Here is a 20,313-nt window from a genome sequence, read left to right as displayed (position 1 = left end):
CTTTTACTCCTGAAAAGGAAGAAGAGCCACAGGCTCCATAAAATCTGCTAGGGACTTCAGCTATCACTATTAATTTTATGTGGAAGGTGCTTGGTGCTATAGTGATGGGCAACGGTCTGAAACTCTAAGATGGACATATGCATTTTAAAGGTTAAATCCCACTGAAACAACAGCAATTTTCAGCGACTCCAGTGGACAAAAGGCCCTAAAGTAATTCTGATAATAGTTCATGTGTTCTGTTTTATACTAACTTGTAAGCGTTGAATTTCATATTTTGTAGAATGATCCAGTTGTATGTGATATCAACAGTGACTTAGTTAACACCTCTAGCATCATGCAGTTAAAAATATATCAAATGTGTCTTCCTAGAATTTTTATCCTGACATTTCTGAAAGCATTTACTCTTGTTTTAACAGCCTCATAGATTTGATATTTAGAGCTTGCTTGCTGGTTAATTTGATCAGCTAATTTCTTGACTAAAGTTAACAGATGTTGTAGTGTTGCAACTATTTCAGTTGGTGTAACTTTTTTTGTTTTTTAAAACAAAATAATGATACTGGTACAACACCTATTGTGGGTGCAATTATATTGGTATAAAAGTGCCAGTGCCAGTATAGCTGGGTCCAGACAATTGTGTCCTCATTACGGCAGTTGTGTCAGTGTAGTTAAAAATGGTATAGATTTTGAGCGCGGACAAAGCCCTACTTTCTTGAACGTGTTTCTGTGTCTTGTCCTTAGATTGCTCCCACATCTTAAACTAAGTATTTGTTTAAGCTAGACTGTAGTCCTCAGAGCACAGGTCTCATTTAAGTTGTCTGTAACAGCAGCTGTGATATAACAACACTCTGAACTAGCATGTAGATAAAACTTAATTATGCTGTTTTATATTAGCCCACTTTGTACCCATTTATTAGCAACTGTGCAGCTGCATTGGTCCTGGCAGAAATTCAGTAATATTATGCAGCTTCTTCCAGTTCACCAGTGTTGGAATTTTACCAGAGTTGGAATTCACGGATCTAAAGAAAAGACTTGGGCATGTATATTTGCAAAAGTATCTATGTGCTGAATTACTTTTTCTCCAGCATGCTTTATAAATGTTTGATTTTTATTGTAATTCTCTAAAATTGTGTATAAAGTAGAAATATGAATTAAATTGTTTATCTTTAGTCAGCTAAAACCAATAAGAAGACAGCTCTCCTTGACTAGCACTCCTGTAGTCTTTAATTTATCATGGGATGCCTAGTTCCGTCTTCTGGCAATCACTCAGTGTTGTGTAATTTAAAAAAAAGCATAGGTAAAGTTATTTTTAAGCATATCTAGCAAAAAAGGCATTATGGTCCATTTAGCTTTGTTTACATCAGGAAACTAACCTACCACAAAGAGACTTTCCAATTAAGGTAAATCGTTCCCTAAAGTGGAGGTTGTTCTAGTTTAAAAAAAAATAAATCATATTTGTTTGATATTATGGTGAAACATTACAAAATAATGGACTCTGCAGTGGAGAGCTTTTCAAGTGGTTGGTTTCAGTATGTGAAATATTGCAGCAAATTCTATTAAGATCAGGATTAATGGATTCAGATCCATAAGCACACAGCCTAGCTATTCAATAAATGGGGTGTACTATTTTGCAATACTGGCTTATTGTTCATCTCTAAGGTGCCACAAGTCCTCCTTTTCTTTTTGCAGATACAGACTAACACGGCTGCTACTCTGAAATCTGGCTTATTTTTGTGTATCTTGGTACTTTTTTGCCCAATGTAAATACCTGGTTAATATAATAAGTAAAGTTACTCTGTCTTAGTGTTTCATAAGAAACTTGTTTAAATGGACTGGTGTCTGGATATGCTTTAAGGGGGGAGGGAAGAGGTAAAAGGGGGAAGGAATAGAATATAACTTTGTTCTTCCTTCCACAACTGGTAGCCCAAAGTCTTTTGAATATGCCTCTTCATAGTTATTTGGGATAAGAAAAGTCCCATACCACCATATTTTGCCACCTTCTTTGGAAGTTATTGTTCTAAATTACAGTAGAGCCTCTAGGTCTTACTTAGTGGGAGGCTGTGGATTACAGAATTTTTCATATTAGCAAGTAAACAATAAGAAAGCACGGATAAAGTATCAGTGCCCTTTATTTTAACAACTGCTTAGTTTTAATTTTATTAAAGCATATTTGTGTAAATGTACACCACAGTATTTTGAGACTTTGGAAGACTTGGCTATTGAATATAAAGAGCAGTTTTGTGCATGTGCGTGAGATGGGGGTTGAGTGAAGCTTTCTTGAAACCCAGAGCATTTAGAAGACAAAAGTATGGGAATAATATTTTAATTTAGGTGAAATAAATGGGCCAATGACGTTAACATAACCCAGTCTATGTCCAACATTAGTTTTAAACAAGGTGTTTGGTTTGGTATACACCAATAAAAACCCTTTAAACCTTGTATTAAAGATACAGAAAAGAAAAAACAGTTAAAGCATTTGAAATGTAAAGCGTTAAATAAGGCTTTCATTTTAACATTTCTTGTTTCCTCTCACTCTAGCTTTACAGTGTTTTAGAAGGGAAAAACCCTTGTCTGACAGTCTCTTAGATGGCATCAACATTTTTTATTACTGATGACATTAAAGTCGTTTCATCCCAGGTGGTGGTTAGGATTCAGCTGGAGCTGGTAGGGTGGTGATGTCATCCTGCTCCCTCTCTCTGGCCTGGTCTAGTAAGGACATATCTCAAGATCAGGATGAAGGCCTGGGGTCACAGAAAAAGGTGGAAGCGGCAGCCATGATGATGAAACATGTTTCAGTAGCCAAACCCTCACTATTTTGTCCACCAATTATGCCTAATATCCGACATACCAATGCTGGCTCACTAACTTCTAGCTTCACATCTTCTATTTTTAACAAGAATAATTTCAACAAAATCCTTGAATCTTAGCAACTTGTCCTTTTTGTTTAAACTAATTCTATTGATGCAAGTTGGTGATTATAAGAGCACTAGAGTTTGCCAATCGTGCGGAACAGCATCCATTCCACCAAGTTTCCTACAGAGAAAAAAGTAACTTGACTGACTATTAATTTTAAAAAGGCCTTTGTAAATAATTATTAATGGCATAAACTTCCGAAGCTGAGTACCTGCAGTTAGGCTCTGAAATCCATATTTCAGCATTTAATTTAAAAATGGCCTGTCATGCCACTTTTTTCTGTAGGAAACCTGGTGCAGTGGGTGCTGTTCGGCGTAAATAGAATCTGATGCTTTTTAGGAGATATGTATATTTTAATTATTCAACCTTTGCTCTGTTCTTTTGAGAGACTTCTGAGAACTTTCAACACAATAGTTATGAGATTTAATAATATGACCTCCAAATAGCCATCTTTGTTTTGCTTTTCACGGAGATGATATAACATAGGAATTTTCATACTGGATATGATCCATGTTGCCATCTAGTTCAGTGCCTTGCCTGGCAGTGGCCAGAACCAGCTTTTTCACAGGAAAGCATGAGTAACCCTATAATGGGCACTTATGGAGTAAACTGCACATTGGAATTTGGAAGAAACTTACATCAGTTAGTAGATGGATTATGCCCTAAAGCAGGGGTTGGCAACCTTCGGTACGCAGCCCATCAGGGTAATCCGAAGGCGGGCCGCGAGACATTTTGTTTACGTTGACCACCCACAGGCATAGCCCCGCACAGCTCCCAATGGCCACGGTTTGCTGTTCCCAGGCAATGGGAGCTGCGGGAAGCGACGACCAGCATGTCCCTGTTGCCCGCCGCTTCCCGCAGCTCCCATTGGTCAGGAATAGTGAACCTTCTTTAAACAAGCAACACAAAATTGGTGGAGTGATAAATAATGGACACAGGTCCATTATACAGACTTATCACCTGGCAAGGTAGGCTCATTAGAGCCCATCATCATACTTTTAGAAACAAAAACAGTAGGATACACTTACAAGATGGGGGACTGTACCCTGGAATGCAGTGACAGTGAAAAAGACTTAGAAGTCATGGTAGGTAGCCAACTGAACAGGAGCTTCCACTGCTGTAGCTAAGAGAATGTGACCGTAATTTATGAATTCTGGTTTATATTAAATTTTTGTATCATGGAATGCCTCTGAACAGATGTGGCACAAGGCTGTAGCACATCTCTGCCAGACCCAAGAAAATAGTCATTAGTCTTAATGACTGTGCTCTAATCATACAATTTGTATGCTGAAGAGGTTGTCTGATCGGGAAAACCAGCCTAACAAAGTTTATTTGCAAAGGGTTGATGAAGTGGAGAATGGAAAATGTCCAGCATTAGTACTAAAACTATTAGTAGGGGAACACAAACTTGAGATTCTCAGAGACCTACCCAAAGCTGCTGTAGAAGAGAGGAATTGATGGGCATATTTTCACAACAGGGGCTCTGGTTTAACTGCAGGACTACCAGCCAAGGTCACAGAAGGCTAGATCATAGAATCATAGAATATCAGGGTTGGAAGGGACCTCAGGAGGTCATCTAGTCCAACCCCCTGCTCAAAGCAGGACCAATCCCCAATTTTTGCCCCAGATCCCTAAATGGCCCCCTCAAGGATTGAACTCACAACCCTGGGTTTAGCAGGACAATGCTCAAACCACTAGATGACCTAAAAGGTGCCACGAGACTCAAGAAATGACTCTGGACACTTCAGAGGATTCCCCAGTGTGATGAAGAAGCTGAGACAGGGAAAATGTGTAAAACTGTATTGTATTTTGTCTAGACTGGCACATATCCCATGCTGCTAAGTAAAGAGTAATGGCGTTTGGAATACTGAGCAATATCTGTTTGTTTTCACTGTCATATGCTCCTGAAGAGTTTAACTGTAAAGTCAGAATTTCAGCCACACAGCTGAAATTCTGGAGAAGAGCGGTGTACTTAAGATACAGAGAAGTCTGAAGGACCAGGATTAGTCCCAGGGACTAGGCAATTTGGCACAGATCTCAGAAGGGGGTGCTAGACAGAGGATCTGCACTCTAAAAGGGCACCTCCAGACGGGGCAATGCCTAGAGATTATGTTCAGACTCAGGAGACTTAAAGTGCACATGGAGCCCAATGAGGTGAGCTCCACATAAAACGGACTCGGTGTGGAGATAGTGTCCAGACAAAGGAAGAGCTCTATCAGGGCTCTGTGTGACAGAGGGCAAATGCAATTTTTGCCTGCCTAAGCAGAGGAACATCAAGTAGGAGCAGGGAGGTGGCATCACCCCTGTTCACAGCACAGTGAGATTATTACTGAAATATCGTCTCCATTTCTGATGTCTACGCTTCAAAAAAGATGGTGACAAATTGGAAAGTGTTCAGAAAAGACATACAAGAATAGTTCCAGGTTTAGAAAACATGCCTTATAGTGAGAACTAGGGAAGCTAAATGTATGTAATTTATGAAAGAGAAGGTGAAGAGATGACTTGAGCAAAGTCTATGAGTACCTGAATGTGTAAGAGATTTCTGATAGTGGAGGGCTCTTTAATCTAGCAGAAAAAGGCATAATGAGATTCAGTGGTTAAAGGTAAAGCTGGACAAATTCAGACAAGGAATATGCCACACATTTTTAACAGTAAGAGTAGTTAACCACTGGAACAACTTGCCTTGGGATGTGGTAGGTTCAACAGTTGAAGTGTTTAAATGAAGACTATATATCTTTCTAAGAGCTATGCTAACGCTCAAACAGAATTTATCTATTTTATAAAGAAACTACTGGGTGAAGTCCTATGGCATGTGTTATGCAGGAAGTAAACTAGATGATCATAATGGACCCTTCTGACCTTAAAACAAAATAAAAGGTCACCACACATAGAATTTTAAGTTTTAAGTGCATGACCTGACACAAATATGAACATCTCCTTCAAAATTATCTACTACATAGGACTGCATTTCTTTTTCCTTCCCTTGTCTCTGTTTTGACCAACAAAATTAAAATGTTTTCCTCAAATTCAGGCTTATACAAAGCACTCTTAGAAAGAAGACACTCAGCAAGTAGTTACTTAAGATCAAGCATCCTCACTGTGTGTCTTTTAAAGTACTCCCGTAGGTCTCCAATCATTGGCTCTTTAAAGAGCCATGTCACCAGAAAACATTTCACTAGCTGGGATAATGGCACGTGCTACATTTGTTCCTTTTTTTGGTGTCTTCCATTTTATTTTTACATCTTCTGTTTTATTGGAGTATCTAAACATTTTATGTTAGTCCACACTGTAAAATATCTACATTTAGAAGAGACCGAGAAGTGAAACGAACAAAAGTACTGCAGAGGTGTGGGGAAGCTAACAGTGTCACACAGCAATATGCTTGGCTCACTAAAGTTTGGTTTGGCCTCCACTTTCAAGATCCCAAAATTCATCTGAGTTTAATAAAGCATACATAAAATGCAGCTCCACTAGCGGTAGCAAAAGTGTGACTGTAATCTGGACAGGGCAAAAGCATCACCATTGTGTTATCTCATTAGACAAGAAATAGTAAAAACACCCGTGCCTCATCTACATTAGCTGGAGCTGCACCAATGGTACATATCCCAAAAGAAGGTAAAAAGAAGGGGCAGATAAATTCATGTTCCCTTGACTTCAAACTGAAAAGGTCAATCCAGTCAAGTGTGACCACTGATACAAAAATAAGGAATAGATTAAAAAAAAATAAAATTAAAAAAATAAAAATCAGTCCTGACTCACAACATAGTGCTGAAGTAATATACATCATACTGCACTCTTGTTAACTGATAAGTTATTAAGAGTGTTTCAGTTAATACACAAGCTATGGAAAGGATCATCATTCAATTTGAAGAGTACCACAAATAATTCTGGTTTTGTGGTTGCTTTCCACTGTACAGATTAGAAAGTAGGGCACTTACATCACTCATAATGAGGAGCCTGTTCTCTTATTACAAAAAGGCTGCCCTGCAGCCTTTTTCAGACAAAAAGTTATGCAATCACAAAGACTGGAGAGTTTCTAGACATAGTAAGTATTTATTTTCAGGTTACACTATTTATCGGTAGGAACAGCTCTCCAGTGAAAGAAACAATGGTGAACTCATTGTCCCAGCACTGTTCAGCAGTACGGCACATCAGGCATGTTTGACTTCCACAGCTGAGGAACAAAACTGCAGTTTACAGAGATTCAGAACCTTAATGTCCAAGTAGCCTCATAACTATTTTGTCCACGTTAAAAAGCAAATTACTTGTTCTTATGAAGTACCAAAATACACCTCTCAGTAAAATTCCATCTATTAATGCCAGACTGCCTCATACTACTCAGTGATTTTAAAATGGCTCAGTCATCAAGCCATATCAAAACCAAAAATAAGAAGAGCTGGCTATATATTTTTCCCCATTCTCCCCCAAGCACCTCAACCTGGAATCTGGGCACCCAGGGCAAGCACGCACCAGTTCAAGGAAAAAGGGCTGTGGAGAGGAGCAGTATGAGTGTTAGGCAGAGGAGCAAAGTGATAGCTGGGGGGGAGGAAAGACAGGAAGAAGTCACATGATCCTTGATTCACTCAACTTCTCGCTGAACGCATGCCGTGGGTAAGAGAGCACAGCTTCTTGAAAGCCACCTTCCGTTCCAACAGCAGTTCAGGCTTACAAGACAGATTATACATCTGCTCTTATAACACAGACTCTCTTGAGAGAGCTCATGTCCTGGTGCTAGAGTGATTAACGACCCCCTACCTTACCCCAGCACCATATAGCCTTCTGGCGAGCAATGAAATAGGCTGGGGGAACAAACAAAAGAAAAGGGGGAGCAATAATAAACAGAGTAAAAACAAGAAGAGAAAAAAAAGAGTAACAAAAGCAGAAGACAGGAGAGAGAGAGAGAGAGAGAGAAAAGACGTTAATTGAGGAAGGGTTATGCAGGAAGATTGTACTAGATTAGTGGATGGGTGCAAAGTGGGGACACAAGCGCACACTGGCTATGGGTATGGCTACGCTACGCAGCTTTTAGCACTATAGCCGTGCCACTAAAAGCCACAAAGTGTAGCTGCGGTTTGTCGGCAGGAGAGCTCTATCCTGACGACAAAAAACTTCCACTCCCCTGAACAACAGAAGGTTTGTCGACGAAGTACCAGTGTAGACAAAGCCTTAAAAGACTATGTACAGGCTTTTCCCTGGAGTGGAAAATAATGGTAAAACAGGTTTCTGTGGCTAACATTCAGTGGTTATGGCAGGCTAGTGATATATACCATTTTCAGTGACAGAAAGGAATCTTACATCAATTAAATCTTTAATATTCACCCATGAAAGACAAAATAGATACTTAGCAGTAAAACACAGTTATATGTCACTATGTATCCTCACTTTGACTTAGATGTGGTCTTTGGAAGCTGAGTTTTGAATATCCTGATGTGAACCCGAACACACAATATCATCAAAATACTTGCAGACTGGTGAAGATTGTGTGGACATATTACTTCAGTATATTCATCAAAATATGAGGTCACTTCATCAAACATTGCCCATGTTTTCCCCATAAAAATATTAATCTTGTCTTATGGATAAAGTTTTGTTATAGACAAACTTGCTATAGACAAACTTTTTAGTCCATATGTGGAAGTTTTGTTTAAATATGTGAAGTATGTGATCACTGTAAACAAAACCAATACGACAACTTCCCCCACAACTAATTGCTTTATAATGACTCATCAAAATTAACTACATTTCTCTTTGGAATTCAGCCAAGTATCTTTTCCAGCAATTAATAAGACAACAGACCAACGTATAGGCTTCACTACACAATTCTCAGAGATTGCTCTAACTGCAGTGGGCTCGGTTTGTCATCTTCTGATCACTATAAGCAGAGTCATACTCTGCTTTTAGAGGACTCAATTCAGACAAAGATAAATAAATGTAATACAAAAAAACCTGAATTTGAGCAACAAGCAGAATAAAGAAGTTAGTATTGGAGCGAACACTCATTAAGATAACTGTATTACTACATCAAAGATACTTAAAATATTGAAATTCTGATTATTTTTCAGTATGTTTATTTTCCCATTTCTCTGAGCCCTAGCAAGGAAAATAAACTGATTCGTCAATTTTTTTTGTTTATAGATAGTTTCATTTTCTATTTTCATGCCCCTGCACAATCTCTGTCAAGATGCTGACAGTGCAGGAAACATTTATTTGTTAATAAAAGCTTCCCATTGGAATAGGTTTTCACAAGTTTTGTGGAAGTATTTTTTATTGATCTTCAATTTTTTAGGATTAAGTTCTTAAAGAGATTTGCATCCAAGTTGGATGTAACAGTACCCCTTCAAAGCACAAAAGTTCATTTATTCACTTTATGATGTGTTAGAAGGTAGGTATCAATTTAGAGTCAACTAGTATCTAAACAAAAGGCCTTTTTAGCTTCATTATTTGAAGTATCATACACATGAAGTTTATATTTAAAAGGAAACAGCATTAAGACAGTGTTCAGGTTGAGAAATCACAGGTTTTGGTAACTTCTAAGTATTACAATATTTACCTGAATGTAAAAATATACAGAATGTACAATGGGACCAAGTTATGGCACAGAATAAATACAGCAATAATTACTGTTTAGACTGAACAAAAAAACAAAAACAATGGAAGTCACTACAAAACCACAGTGTGGACAAGTTAATAGTTCTTGCTGCACTAACTCTCCAAATTTCCTAACTTAAGCTCACGGTTTTGCATCACTAATACCACATAAACAATTATTTTGGTTTTTTAGTTTCCTAAGTTTTAAGACAAAAGAACTAGCTTTGTTGAAGAATACAGTCATACACTTAAAAAAGAAACAGTGTATCTTAATACACATACACAAAAGAGATCAGTGTAACAAGGTCCTGGGTCACACACATTTAGGTGCTTGGGCCCTTTCAGAATAGGCTCATTTCTTTCTTGGCAACGAAATTTCTCAGCCTATCAGTCATGAGACCAAAGAATCAAACTGCCTTTGAGAAATATATAAGGACTAGTCTCAGCTCAGTTGGAGGGTAGATGAATTACTTCTGGGGGGAAATCCGGACCAAAAAAATAAAAATTCTGCATATTTTATTTTTCAAAACAACAATATAATCATGCCAGTATCAATTATTTTAGTAAATTATTTCAAAATACCTGTCAGCAAGTATATCTGTAACAATACAGACAACAAAAAAAGATTCAGGAAATGTTTTTTGACAAAGAGATTCCTTACAAGGCATATTAATATAGAACTTTGAATAATAATTCATTTAAACTACAGTACAAACATATTTCCCACACCTCTTTGCACTGCTTCTGAGACTTGGGGGAGTCAAGGGTATCAAAGGAGCTGAGGGAGAGGGAAGTAATTGCTGGGAAGGGGCCTGGGGTATGAACTTGGAGGGCTGTTGGGTGTCGGTGGGAGAAGTATGGAACAGGGGTTCGTTGTTCTTTTTAGGGGGGGGAGGAGGGATTGTTAGGGAGCCTCCCCGATGCAGACCCTAGCCATTCTCATTCAGTCAGGCACATCTGCCCCCATCCCCATGTCTCTGCACCCCCACTCCCATTTAGCCCCTGCCATCCCCCTCACTAGCCATTCTGAACCCCAGTTTGTGACCACCACCACGACCCACAGCAGCCCCATGCTGTCCATTCCCCCACATCCCATGCATCCTGACCTAGCCCCACGAGCAGGGTGCTTTGAGGAATACAGCCTCTTCTCTTCCCTATCCCCAGCTGGGCTGTTCCTGCTTGGGAGCAGCTTCTCACTGTCCTGGTGCCACAAAGGCCCCTGGTGGGCAAAAGGCATAACTGCAGCACTTCTTTGCAGAATATTTTCTGCTGAGAAAAAAAATTCTGAGCAGCACATGAATTCTGCGCATGCGCAGTGGTGCAGAATTCCCCCAGTAGTAATGAATGTTCAGGTAAAACCCTTCATGAGGACTTGTAAGGAGATCAAAAAGGTATCAAAAGAATCTACCCAGGGGAAGGGGGTTTCCACTCTCCCATGTGCTAAATGCTGTAAAAACCTCACTTGGTGGTTGTGGTTTTTGTTACTTTGATCCTATTTTTTAATCTTCTTCAAGTTAGTACAGCCAGTCCTTAGAAAAAGAGGTTTGGACGGAACTGTAGTTTGGGCTTTATTATACCTTCCCCAACTGATGTATCTGTCAACTTACAGTCATTTTTAAATATATGTCATTTAAACACTAAGCCTGTTTTCTTCAAATCTGAAGTATTTACTTCAACCAACTAGGAAGCTGTCACTTCTCCCATTACAGTTATGTGACCAAAGACATCTCCTGTAACATATAGGAAAAGTATTCCCATAATTTAAGAGTGGCTGTATTGATTGTTAAACATCTTCCAATATAAGATTCACCTTTGCTCCAAGGTCAAGCAAATAAATTTCAACCCAGAAGCAACTTTTCTGAGGAAGTTAAAAGCCAGTGAGTGAAGTTAGAATGGAAACTGTATCCTACTGTTCTGTTTCATGCAGTTATGCAGCTGCATAAACAGATGCATAATTGTGTGCCTAAATCTAAGATTCTTTTAAAAAAAAGAAAAACTATCCCTTAAAACCATAAAATAACCTTCAAAATGTAAGCCGACAAATGCAGTGGCATCTGCACATGTCTGTGGGTACAGTGAACAGGTCTGGAAAAGAAAAATAAAAATTACTCCTATTCATCTCAGTAGAGCAATATTATTAACTAGCATTTGTATTGAAGTACCACTCTGAGGCACCGCTCAGGATCATTGTGCTAGGAATTGTACAACCACAAACAGTAACAATCATTATCCTCAAAGGCTTATGAATCCAAAGAGACTAGATGCAACAAGTGTATTTTTTTTTAAAATGGAAGGACTGGGGGATGAGGTGAAGGTAACAAATGCAAAATAAGTTACACAGGTTACGTACTGTACAGTTTAGATATCAAAAATTATAGTTATTTCCCTGCTAAAATTTTCACCCCCCCAAAAAAACACCCATCAAAAAAACCCTGAGGTATCATCTCCTTTTTTATTGCATGTAGGAGAAATTGTTGTAGACTGCAGTAAGAAGTTGTTCGTTACAAAATAAAACCCACATTCCTACCTAGTTAAAGGTAGGAAGAAACAAAGATTTCTTTACCTCCCAGAATCAGAGTCCAAGCTGCCTCCTCACTGCCGAAAGCCAGGTCTGATTCCTCACTTTCCCAGGCACCCTACATCAGAAACCAGCTGTCAACCACTACTAACTGCTCCCTCTTCCCCACTCCAAGAGGTTCTATAATTATGGGCTGTCACGGACTATGAAATCTGGTCTTGTGTGCTTTTACCCTATCCTACAGATTTCACTGGGGAGACAAACGTTTCTCAAATTGGGTGTCCTGACCCAAAAAGGAGTTGTGGGGTGTCACAATGTTGTGGGGGGGGGCCATGGTATTGCCACCCTTACTTCCGTGCTGCCTTCAGAGCTAGGCGGCCTGACAGTGGCGGCTGCTGACTGAGGGCCCAGCTCTGGAGGGAGCAGTGCAGAAGTAAAGGATGGCATAGTATAGTACTGTCACTCTACTTCTGCGCTGCTGCTGCTGCTGGCGGCGGCTCTGCCTTCAGAGCTGGGCTCCCAGACAGCAGCTGCCGCTCTCCAACTGCTCAGCTCTGAAGGCAGCTCTGCCGTCAGCAGCAGTGCAGAACTAAGGGTAGCAGTATCGCAACCTCACCTACAATAACCTTGCGACCCCCCCACAGCCCCTTTTTGGGTCAGGAACCCTACAATTACAACACCATGAAATTTCAGATTTAAATAGCTGAAATCATAAAATTTATGATTTTTTAAATCCTACGATCGTGAAACTGACCAAAATGGACCATGAATGTGGTACGGCTCTATCTATAATGCATGCATTGCAACTGAAAATCTGCAACACATTATAAAGTGCAGATGGAGTAAAAAATTGGGTTTAATATCAAACTAAACAAGGGATAGTGTACTGAATTGGGGGGCAGGAAAACATATCACTATACAATCCACCTAAGATATAAGAACCTTGACAGAAGTATTTCCTGACAGTAAATGCTATAATACATGGAAGTGCTGTTTTTAGATATACTCTTCATGTTCAGATCATCCATGATATAAATTGGTTCTCAATAATCGAATTAGAATTAAGAGAGCCTACGACGTACATACTCCTGTACTGCAGAGTTCAAGGTCACTGATCTACAAACACCAAGGTGCACCAGCAAGGCTCTCTGTTGTGGGTGTAAAGCTATAAGGCTAAGGGCACAGATACATTATGGGTGCTATAGCAGCAGCTATGCTGGTGTAGCACCGATAGCAGAGATGCTTCCCATGTCGATGGAAGAGATTTTTCAGTCAATGTAAGTAATCCAACCCCACAAGAGACAGTGGCTAGGTCAACAGAAGACTTTTTCCATCAACTTAACCATGTCTACAACAGGGCTAAGTCATCTTAACTATGGTACTCAGGGGTGTGAATTTTTCACACGTTGATTGACATGGCTAGGTCAATCTACATTTAAATGTGGACAAGGTCTAAATTAACATGTACCAAGTTACTGGAAAAGCATGTAACATACTGTTACCATGAGCTGACCAAGTAGTTACTTTAAATACTGGTAATTGAAGTTTCTTCTGCTCAGTCTTCAATCATCAGATAATCTCTTCACTGATGTAACTTCGCTGTCCAAAAGGTTATGCCTTGTGTCACTCATAAAACTAAGCAAGGCTTAACACTGGTGGTACTCTCTCTCCAATAAGAGGCAAATATTTTTGTCCTGGATTTGAAAAAAGTCTACTCTCCAGGAGCAAGAACTTTTTCCCTCAAGTTAAGAGGGGGCAAGAACAGAAAGGGCCCAAAACCACTGGTTTCTACATAACTAAGTCTTTAATTTTAAATAGCAGCATAGGTGCCTGCTTTTGAGGATCTGAGCCTAATTACCTTTGAGAATCTGGACCATAGTTCTGATTCCTTACAATTGCAAAGAAAATCTTATAGCATCAATATGATGCAGTGCTGTCTGTCTAAAAGATTTATAGGAAGACAGCTCCGGTGCTTCAGCAGTTGCATATACCTTTCTCAGTAAGCAGCAAAACAAAACAAGCATAGTCATTTTCATTGCTACTGTTCACAACTGTCAATTTCATTCTACTGGTCATTAGAAAAGTCAAACAGCAGAGGCAGCCACAAGAGTTATTCATGGGTCTCACTCTGCCCCCAAAACCCCAGAGCTTCCTGGCTGTGGGTGTGGTTTATAGGAAGGAAGAAGCGATGGAGTAGCAGAGGCCATCTTACAGCCTCTCAGCTGAGGGTGGCTTCCTCCTTTGCCCTTCCATCAGCCTTTTCTAGGTTCTTCCTTCTCCCTTCCACACACAGGAATTTATGGGGTTTTGAGGGCAGAGTGAGACCACATCCTCTTTAAGCAGCTGGAGGTGAGCAAAAATGGCTTCAACCTAATATTAATTAGCCAAAGACTGCTACAAGAGATGACTTAACCAAGCAGGATACAAAGACAGTTCTTAAGTAGGAATCCTACAGCATGGCCCCCTCCCCCAACCTATGTGTAAGTGGGGCTCTGGGTTGTACACCAGGCCTAATTTTGTCCTTGGCCTCTCATAATGCCAACTCCTAATCTTCCAATACTATTTATGCTGTAAGGTACACACACACCATATCTGTTAAAAATAATCAGACTAGAAATGTGTTAGAATGGACTAAAACGTAAAAACTTTATTGGTTTCACATGAGTAAATCTGTGCACAGAATGCAGAAAATAAATTTAGTACTACTCAATAAAGAACCTGTTCAGCTTGACATTTAGAAAAGCAAACACTCTGCACATCCCCCACACCTCATCTCACTGACTGCCTGCAACTGCACAATTGCAAAGCCTCTAATTTTTTATTTCCTGTAAACATAGGAGCCATGCAAATATACCTTTTAATGAGTTCCAGCTACAGCTCTCCCCGTCAGCACTCCTGACAGAGACTATTTGCAGAAATCTTCATTAATTACTTATCAGAAAACATTAAGCAGAAAGCCAAAAATTCAACAGTAAGTTCTTTGGGGTAAGGAACATCATCTTTTATGTTTGTACAGCATCTAGTACTTTGTGGGTACTTCCAGAAAACTACTGCAACACTTAACCAGTATAAAAACTGCATTTTACAGAAAACAATGATTCATTCTTGCTTCCTTAAGACAACGGCTCCCTTCCCCTTGTCTCCTTTCATGATACCTAGCTCATTTATTTTTAAATCTTCTCTCCCTCTGAAGCAGAGATAGCCATTACATTAAAATAATGACAAATCATACTACGTGAAGGCTATTATGGTTCATACAGCAAGTCCACTGGCACAGCAAAGCAACACGTCAGCATATATTTTACAAATACAGTTATATCTACTTTCTTTATCAAGACTCTTCCCTGTTCAAAAGCAGGAGAGCATGAGGCCTGAATTAGAGAGCTCTTGTGACTTATAGCCTAAAGTGACAGCCACATACACTGCATGAGATAGAAAGATATCACAGTTGGGGAAACAGAGAAAAAAAGTGAAAGGAAAAAAGTAAGAGATCAAGCTCATAATCTCTTTTCAAACCCTGTCTAATGTATTCAGAGTACTGAAAACTTAAGTAGCATCTCACCCAAGAATCAGTAATCACAAGTTTTTGTCAAGAATTAAGACTTTTTAGAAGTGCTGTTCCCCAGAATATACAGTACAGAAGTTCAGGGAGGCATTTCTGTTGTAGTAAATGGTTTTTGTATATATGTTTATATCTGGTGCATGCACCATCATGAAACACACAATTGGTCAGCTGTATTTGTGACCCTTAGTTTAAAACTGAGAGTAGGGAGGACCTATATGCTTCTATCATTAATTGCAGCTAATTTTTAGACATGGGGAAAAGGTTTCTTGCAGAGAGCATCTGAATGCTAAGATATGTAAATCCTGCATAATGTGGCTTGCTCTCAATAACATTTTGTCAATGTGTGGTTCAAAACATTAGTATCTTCACTTCCCTGGACTCACATCCTAAAGAAATGGTGTATAAAATAGCTACAACATGGTTAGGTGCACATTAGTCAAACTGGCTGCACTTTATGCCAGACTTTCAGCCTGATCCATCTCTCCCACTGAAGTCAACCGGAGTTGGATCATGTCTTTAAAGTATGTAAATTAACTAGCACAACAGACACAGAGAACATTACATGCAAAAGACGATTTAAAAATCCTGTTACTCTACTTTCACTCTCTTGACTCTAGGGATTTAATAGTTTCAACAACTCCAAGAGTCAAAGAGCCTTCCAGAGCAGACAAAACCTGAATTTGTAATTTGTTAAAAACAAGCAAGATTAAAAAAATATATAAACTGGGCCTTCGTTATATAAGAAGAGGCAAGAAGAGCACAAACCCAACTTTTTCTCCTCTGCAGTTAACCTTCACAAAAAAGAGAAAAGGATTTTAGGTTTTATACAGTGTTTGCCTTAACTTTTTTTTTTTTTAAAGTTCTTAGTCTCAGAGTTGCTAAAAAAGTGAAAGGATCCTTGACAAATAAATAGTATGGGCTGGGAAAATGTTTCCTTGGACACTCTTTGAACGTGAGAAGACAGAAAAGCTTTTAAACACAACAAGAAATTTTCAGATCTTTGGTTCCCAATTTAAGATAGTCCCCCTGCAACCCATGGTTAAAAGCAGGAAAAACACTCAATTCGTTGCTGTCATTTGTATCTAGCTGTCTAAGCACCGGTTCCCTTTATTCACAGCTCTTAGTTAGCTTTTCTTTTCTCCAAAAGAAGGACTCTGTCACACCTTAAATACTTGAAGCAGTGATACTCAGACTTCAGTTGTTCAGGAGCCAAATTAGCAATCAACATTACCCAAGAGAGTCACAGTAGTAGTAGTACTTTATTTTTTTTAATTAATTTTCTTGGTTATTCTAAGTATTATTATTATATCAACTACACTGGTTAATAACATAGTACAGTAAAAGCTGGGTTATTCTGCATGTTAACCAGAAACCTCTAGAAACCGGCATTTCTGATATCCATTAAAAGTCTGGTTGGCACCGGCAGGCTCCCTACCTGGTGACATATCCCTGCTGCTCTTTGGCAAAGAAACAGCCACGGGGGCTCTGTCCCCACCCCAAGCGCTGGCTCCACAGCTCCCATTGGCCGGGAACCACGACCAATGGGAGCTGCAGGGGCAGAGACAGCATGAAGAGCCACCTGACCACCCCTCCATCTAGAAGCAGCAGAGACATGTCACCGCTTGCAGGGAGCCACCCGAGGTGAGCACTGCCCAGATCCAGCACCCCGAAACCCTCCCATGCCCCCTCCCACACCCAAACTCCCTCCCACAGCCTGTGCCCTGCATTCCCCTCCCTCCATTGGTAAGCATAACTCTTAGTTAACCGGAATTTTGACTTACCAGCACCCCCCATTCCCCGAACATGCCAGATAAAGCTTTTACTGTAAAAGCATCCTGACTGGTTAATAATTAAATCACAGTGTTTAAATATTACGTACTGCAAAGAGCCACTTGCAGCTCCCAAGCCCCAGTCTGAGTATCACTGACTTAAAGCCTAACAGCTCACAAGTTACCATAACCATAGATGGGAACAAGCATCCAGCACCCCTTTGCAACACCTCCCTTTTCCCCAGCTAGAAGCATTTTTAACAGGCAATGAACTAAGATGGACTGGAATCCTGCTTGTCAAGTGCTCCTGTAGGTTTCAAAGACTAAAATACTGCACAGTACATATCAGATAGGCATGTGGCAAACCAGTTTACAGCAGAGGCTAAAGAGTTTTTAGGAAAATTAGTACATGGCTGAAAGAACATTTGTAGGTGTTTGCATTGGATTCAGAGAAGCTCTTATTTTCTAAAGATATCACAAGTCAATGAAATGAAAGCGTGTTTGTTTTCGGTTTAAGCCCTGTGCTTAAGGAAGCAGGGCTATCAATTTCAGATTCCTGCCAGCTCACAAGAACTGAGTTGGCAAGGAGAGCAAAGGAATGGAACTAAATACATCCTCACCACAACATTTGTAGTGAGCAGACAACTGTCCAACTGCTGATGTTTTTAAGAACTGCTACAGCCCTTGTTTCAAAGATCTGACAGATTTAAGGAGAATAAAAATGAGGTTAACATCAAAGTGAGTTTTACTTGGGAGCTAATCATACAAGTCAGGTTTTGCCAAGTGTTAATTTCCATTCTAATTTATCTCCAGGGATTAAAATAAAACATCTAAGGTTTCAGCCAAAAGAGCCCTCTCATGAAAATTAATGTTTTGAGATTTTTTTCTGTCCTCGGTTTGAACAGCTCTATGTTTTGCTTTAAATACACACATATAAGCAGATGAATTTCTAATAAAAAGTGATAGGTTCAACTCATTTAAGTTTTTTTTTTTAATCTACCTTTAGAGAACACTGGTGGTGGGGGGGGTAATTTGTTTTTTGCAGCTTTCCTGAACACGGTGATTTATACAGATTGTTTTAAAACAAATATTATAGGGCTTCTGCATAGTGGACTGAGAATTAAAAGATTAACAGTATTTCATTAAACTACTAAGTATTAAACATACTTGTGAGTGTATCTAAAAGAGTCTTTCAAATAGACATTTCTAATAAATATATAGGAGGGTCAGTGGTGACATACAACAGTTTATAATCCTTGGGAAATTTAAGTTTTGTTCCCCTGGGAGAATTAAACTGTTAATCAGGAGACTCCCTTCCCAGTTCTAAGAAAAGGAGATTACTGACAACAGAGAAAACTAGGTTTTTAAAACTGTATTCTGTATTTTTAAAAGGGCTTATTAGTATGTTATCTTGATTCCCAGTTTCAGCTTAAATATGCCTTGCTCATTAAGCCTCCAATGACGATGCATCCCGCATGACAATTCACTACTCTTCATTTTCTCTAAATTTTGCAGAGCAAAATATTTTCTTAGTCTGATTAATACATCAGCAGATACGTTTACCTAAAACTGAATGAGGCACCACACTGAGTGCCAAGTGACAACCACCCATGATGATATCACGTGCAAAGTCACACAACCCTCAACTATTTTCCCCACGGGTCTAACCACCTTCTACACAGGTTTCAACAAGTAAAGTGCCCCAGTTTTTAGTGATTTATCCACCCAGCCCCCCTGCCAAAAGGGTAATTCCACAACCCCAGCGACATCCCTCCCGATCCCAACAACGTTACCCGCCCAGTTGGTTATGCTGACGTCCTTCGCAGATCAAACACGGTTTGAAGTTGAGGTCGGCCAGTGCTATCGCACGAGCAAGCGCCACACAAAGGCGCGGGGGGCGACCGCCCCGCAGGGACAGGCTGCAGAGACGCGAACGCCTCTGTCCCCGCAGCGCCGCGCCGGGCGCGACCCTGGCCGGGCTCTAACGAGGCGCCCCGTTGCCTCCCCCCGGACCCCCTCAGCGACACGGTGCGGGGTGGGGTGGGGGCGGCGCTGGCCAGGAGGGACCCCCGCAGTGCGGGCAGCGCCGGGCTCCGCCATGGCAGCCGAGGGGTCTGGAGCAGCAGCCCAGGGGCCGGCTCGCTCGCAGCCCGGCAGCGCCGGGGCGGATTCCAACGGTTGGGAGAAGCCCCAGCAGTCGCCGCCGCCTGGGCACCCCGGTACCACCCCAGTTAGTGCCCCGGGCGGGCAGCGCGTCCCAGACCGCGGCTCTCACCTCCCCAAGCGACACCCGGGAGCGCCCGGCCGTTACCCGCGTGTGACGAAAAGGCGCGCGCGGCCCTGGCCGGCTATAGGGGACCGTTTCCGGGACGCCTCCTGCCCTGCTCCTGGGCTCGGGCTCCTGTCCCCGGACCCCGCCGCGGCGCAGCGTCGCTGTTTGATCCCCTCAGCAGCCGCGCCGCCTTCGCCCTGGACCAGCCGGGCAGGGCCCACGCGCAGCCACGCCCCCTTCTGGTCACGTGACAGGACCTGGCTGGACTCATTGGCACAGAGCCGGGGAGGGCGGGGTGCGGGTTTGACAGCTCCTCGCCCCGCTCCCAGCCCCCTGCAGATCCGTTAGCCCCGGTCCCCCCCTGTGCCTGCGCTTCCCTAGGACAGCCTCGCACCCACCCGCACCCGGCAGCCGGCTCCCCCGCTACAGCCGGGCACGCAGCCCTCGGCCGCCCACAGCCACAACAACCCCAGCTGCAGCCCGGCGCACACCCCTCGGGTTCCCTCAACCCCCGCTACAGCCCGGCGCACACCCCTCCGGCTCCCTCTACTGCCGCTACAGCCCGGCGCACACCCCTCGGGCTCCCTCAACCCCCGCTACAGCCCGGCGCACACCCCTCGGGCTCCCACAACCCCCGCTACAGCCCGGCGCACACCCCTCGGGCTCCCACAACCCCCGCTACAGCCCGGCG

At 41.5% G+C, this 20,313-nt stretch overlaps 1 protein-coding gene across 3 annotated transcripts in view; it reads right to left on the bottom strand.

Annotated features, from left to right (window-relative positions):
- Window positions 1-19,835, bottom strand: part of OSBPL8 (oxysterol binding protein like 8) — a 194,263-nt gene extending 174,428 nt beyond the window's left edge. For 2 of the 3 annotated variants that reach the window (XM_048835708.2, XM_048835710.2), the window contains exon 1: window positions 19,626-19,835. The gene's annotated coding sequence lies outside the window, so the exon portion shown is untranslated. The remainder of the gene's footprint in view (window positions 1-19,625) is intronic. The other variant, XM_048835709.2, reaches the window with a different exon arrangement.
- Between the last annotated feature and the right edge of the window lie 478 nt (window positions 19,836-20,313).

This window comes from Caretta caretta, chromosome 1 (genome assembly GCF_965140235.1).
Source record: "Caretta caretta isolate rCarCar2 chromosome 1, rCarCar1.hap1, whole genome shotgun sequence".
In the NCBI taxonomy this organism is placed as follows: domain Eukaryota; kingdom Metazoa; phylum Chordata; order Testudines; family Cheloniidae; genus Caretta; species Caretta caretta.
Note: the sequence above shows the minus strand (reverse complement) of the source record. Positions and strands in the feature narration are given on the sequence as shown.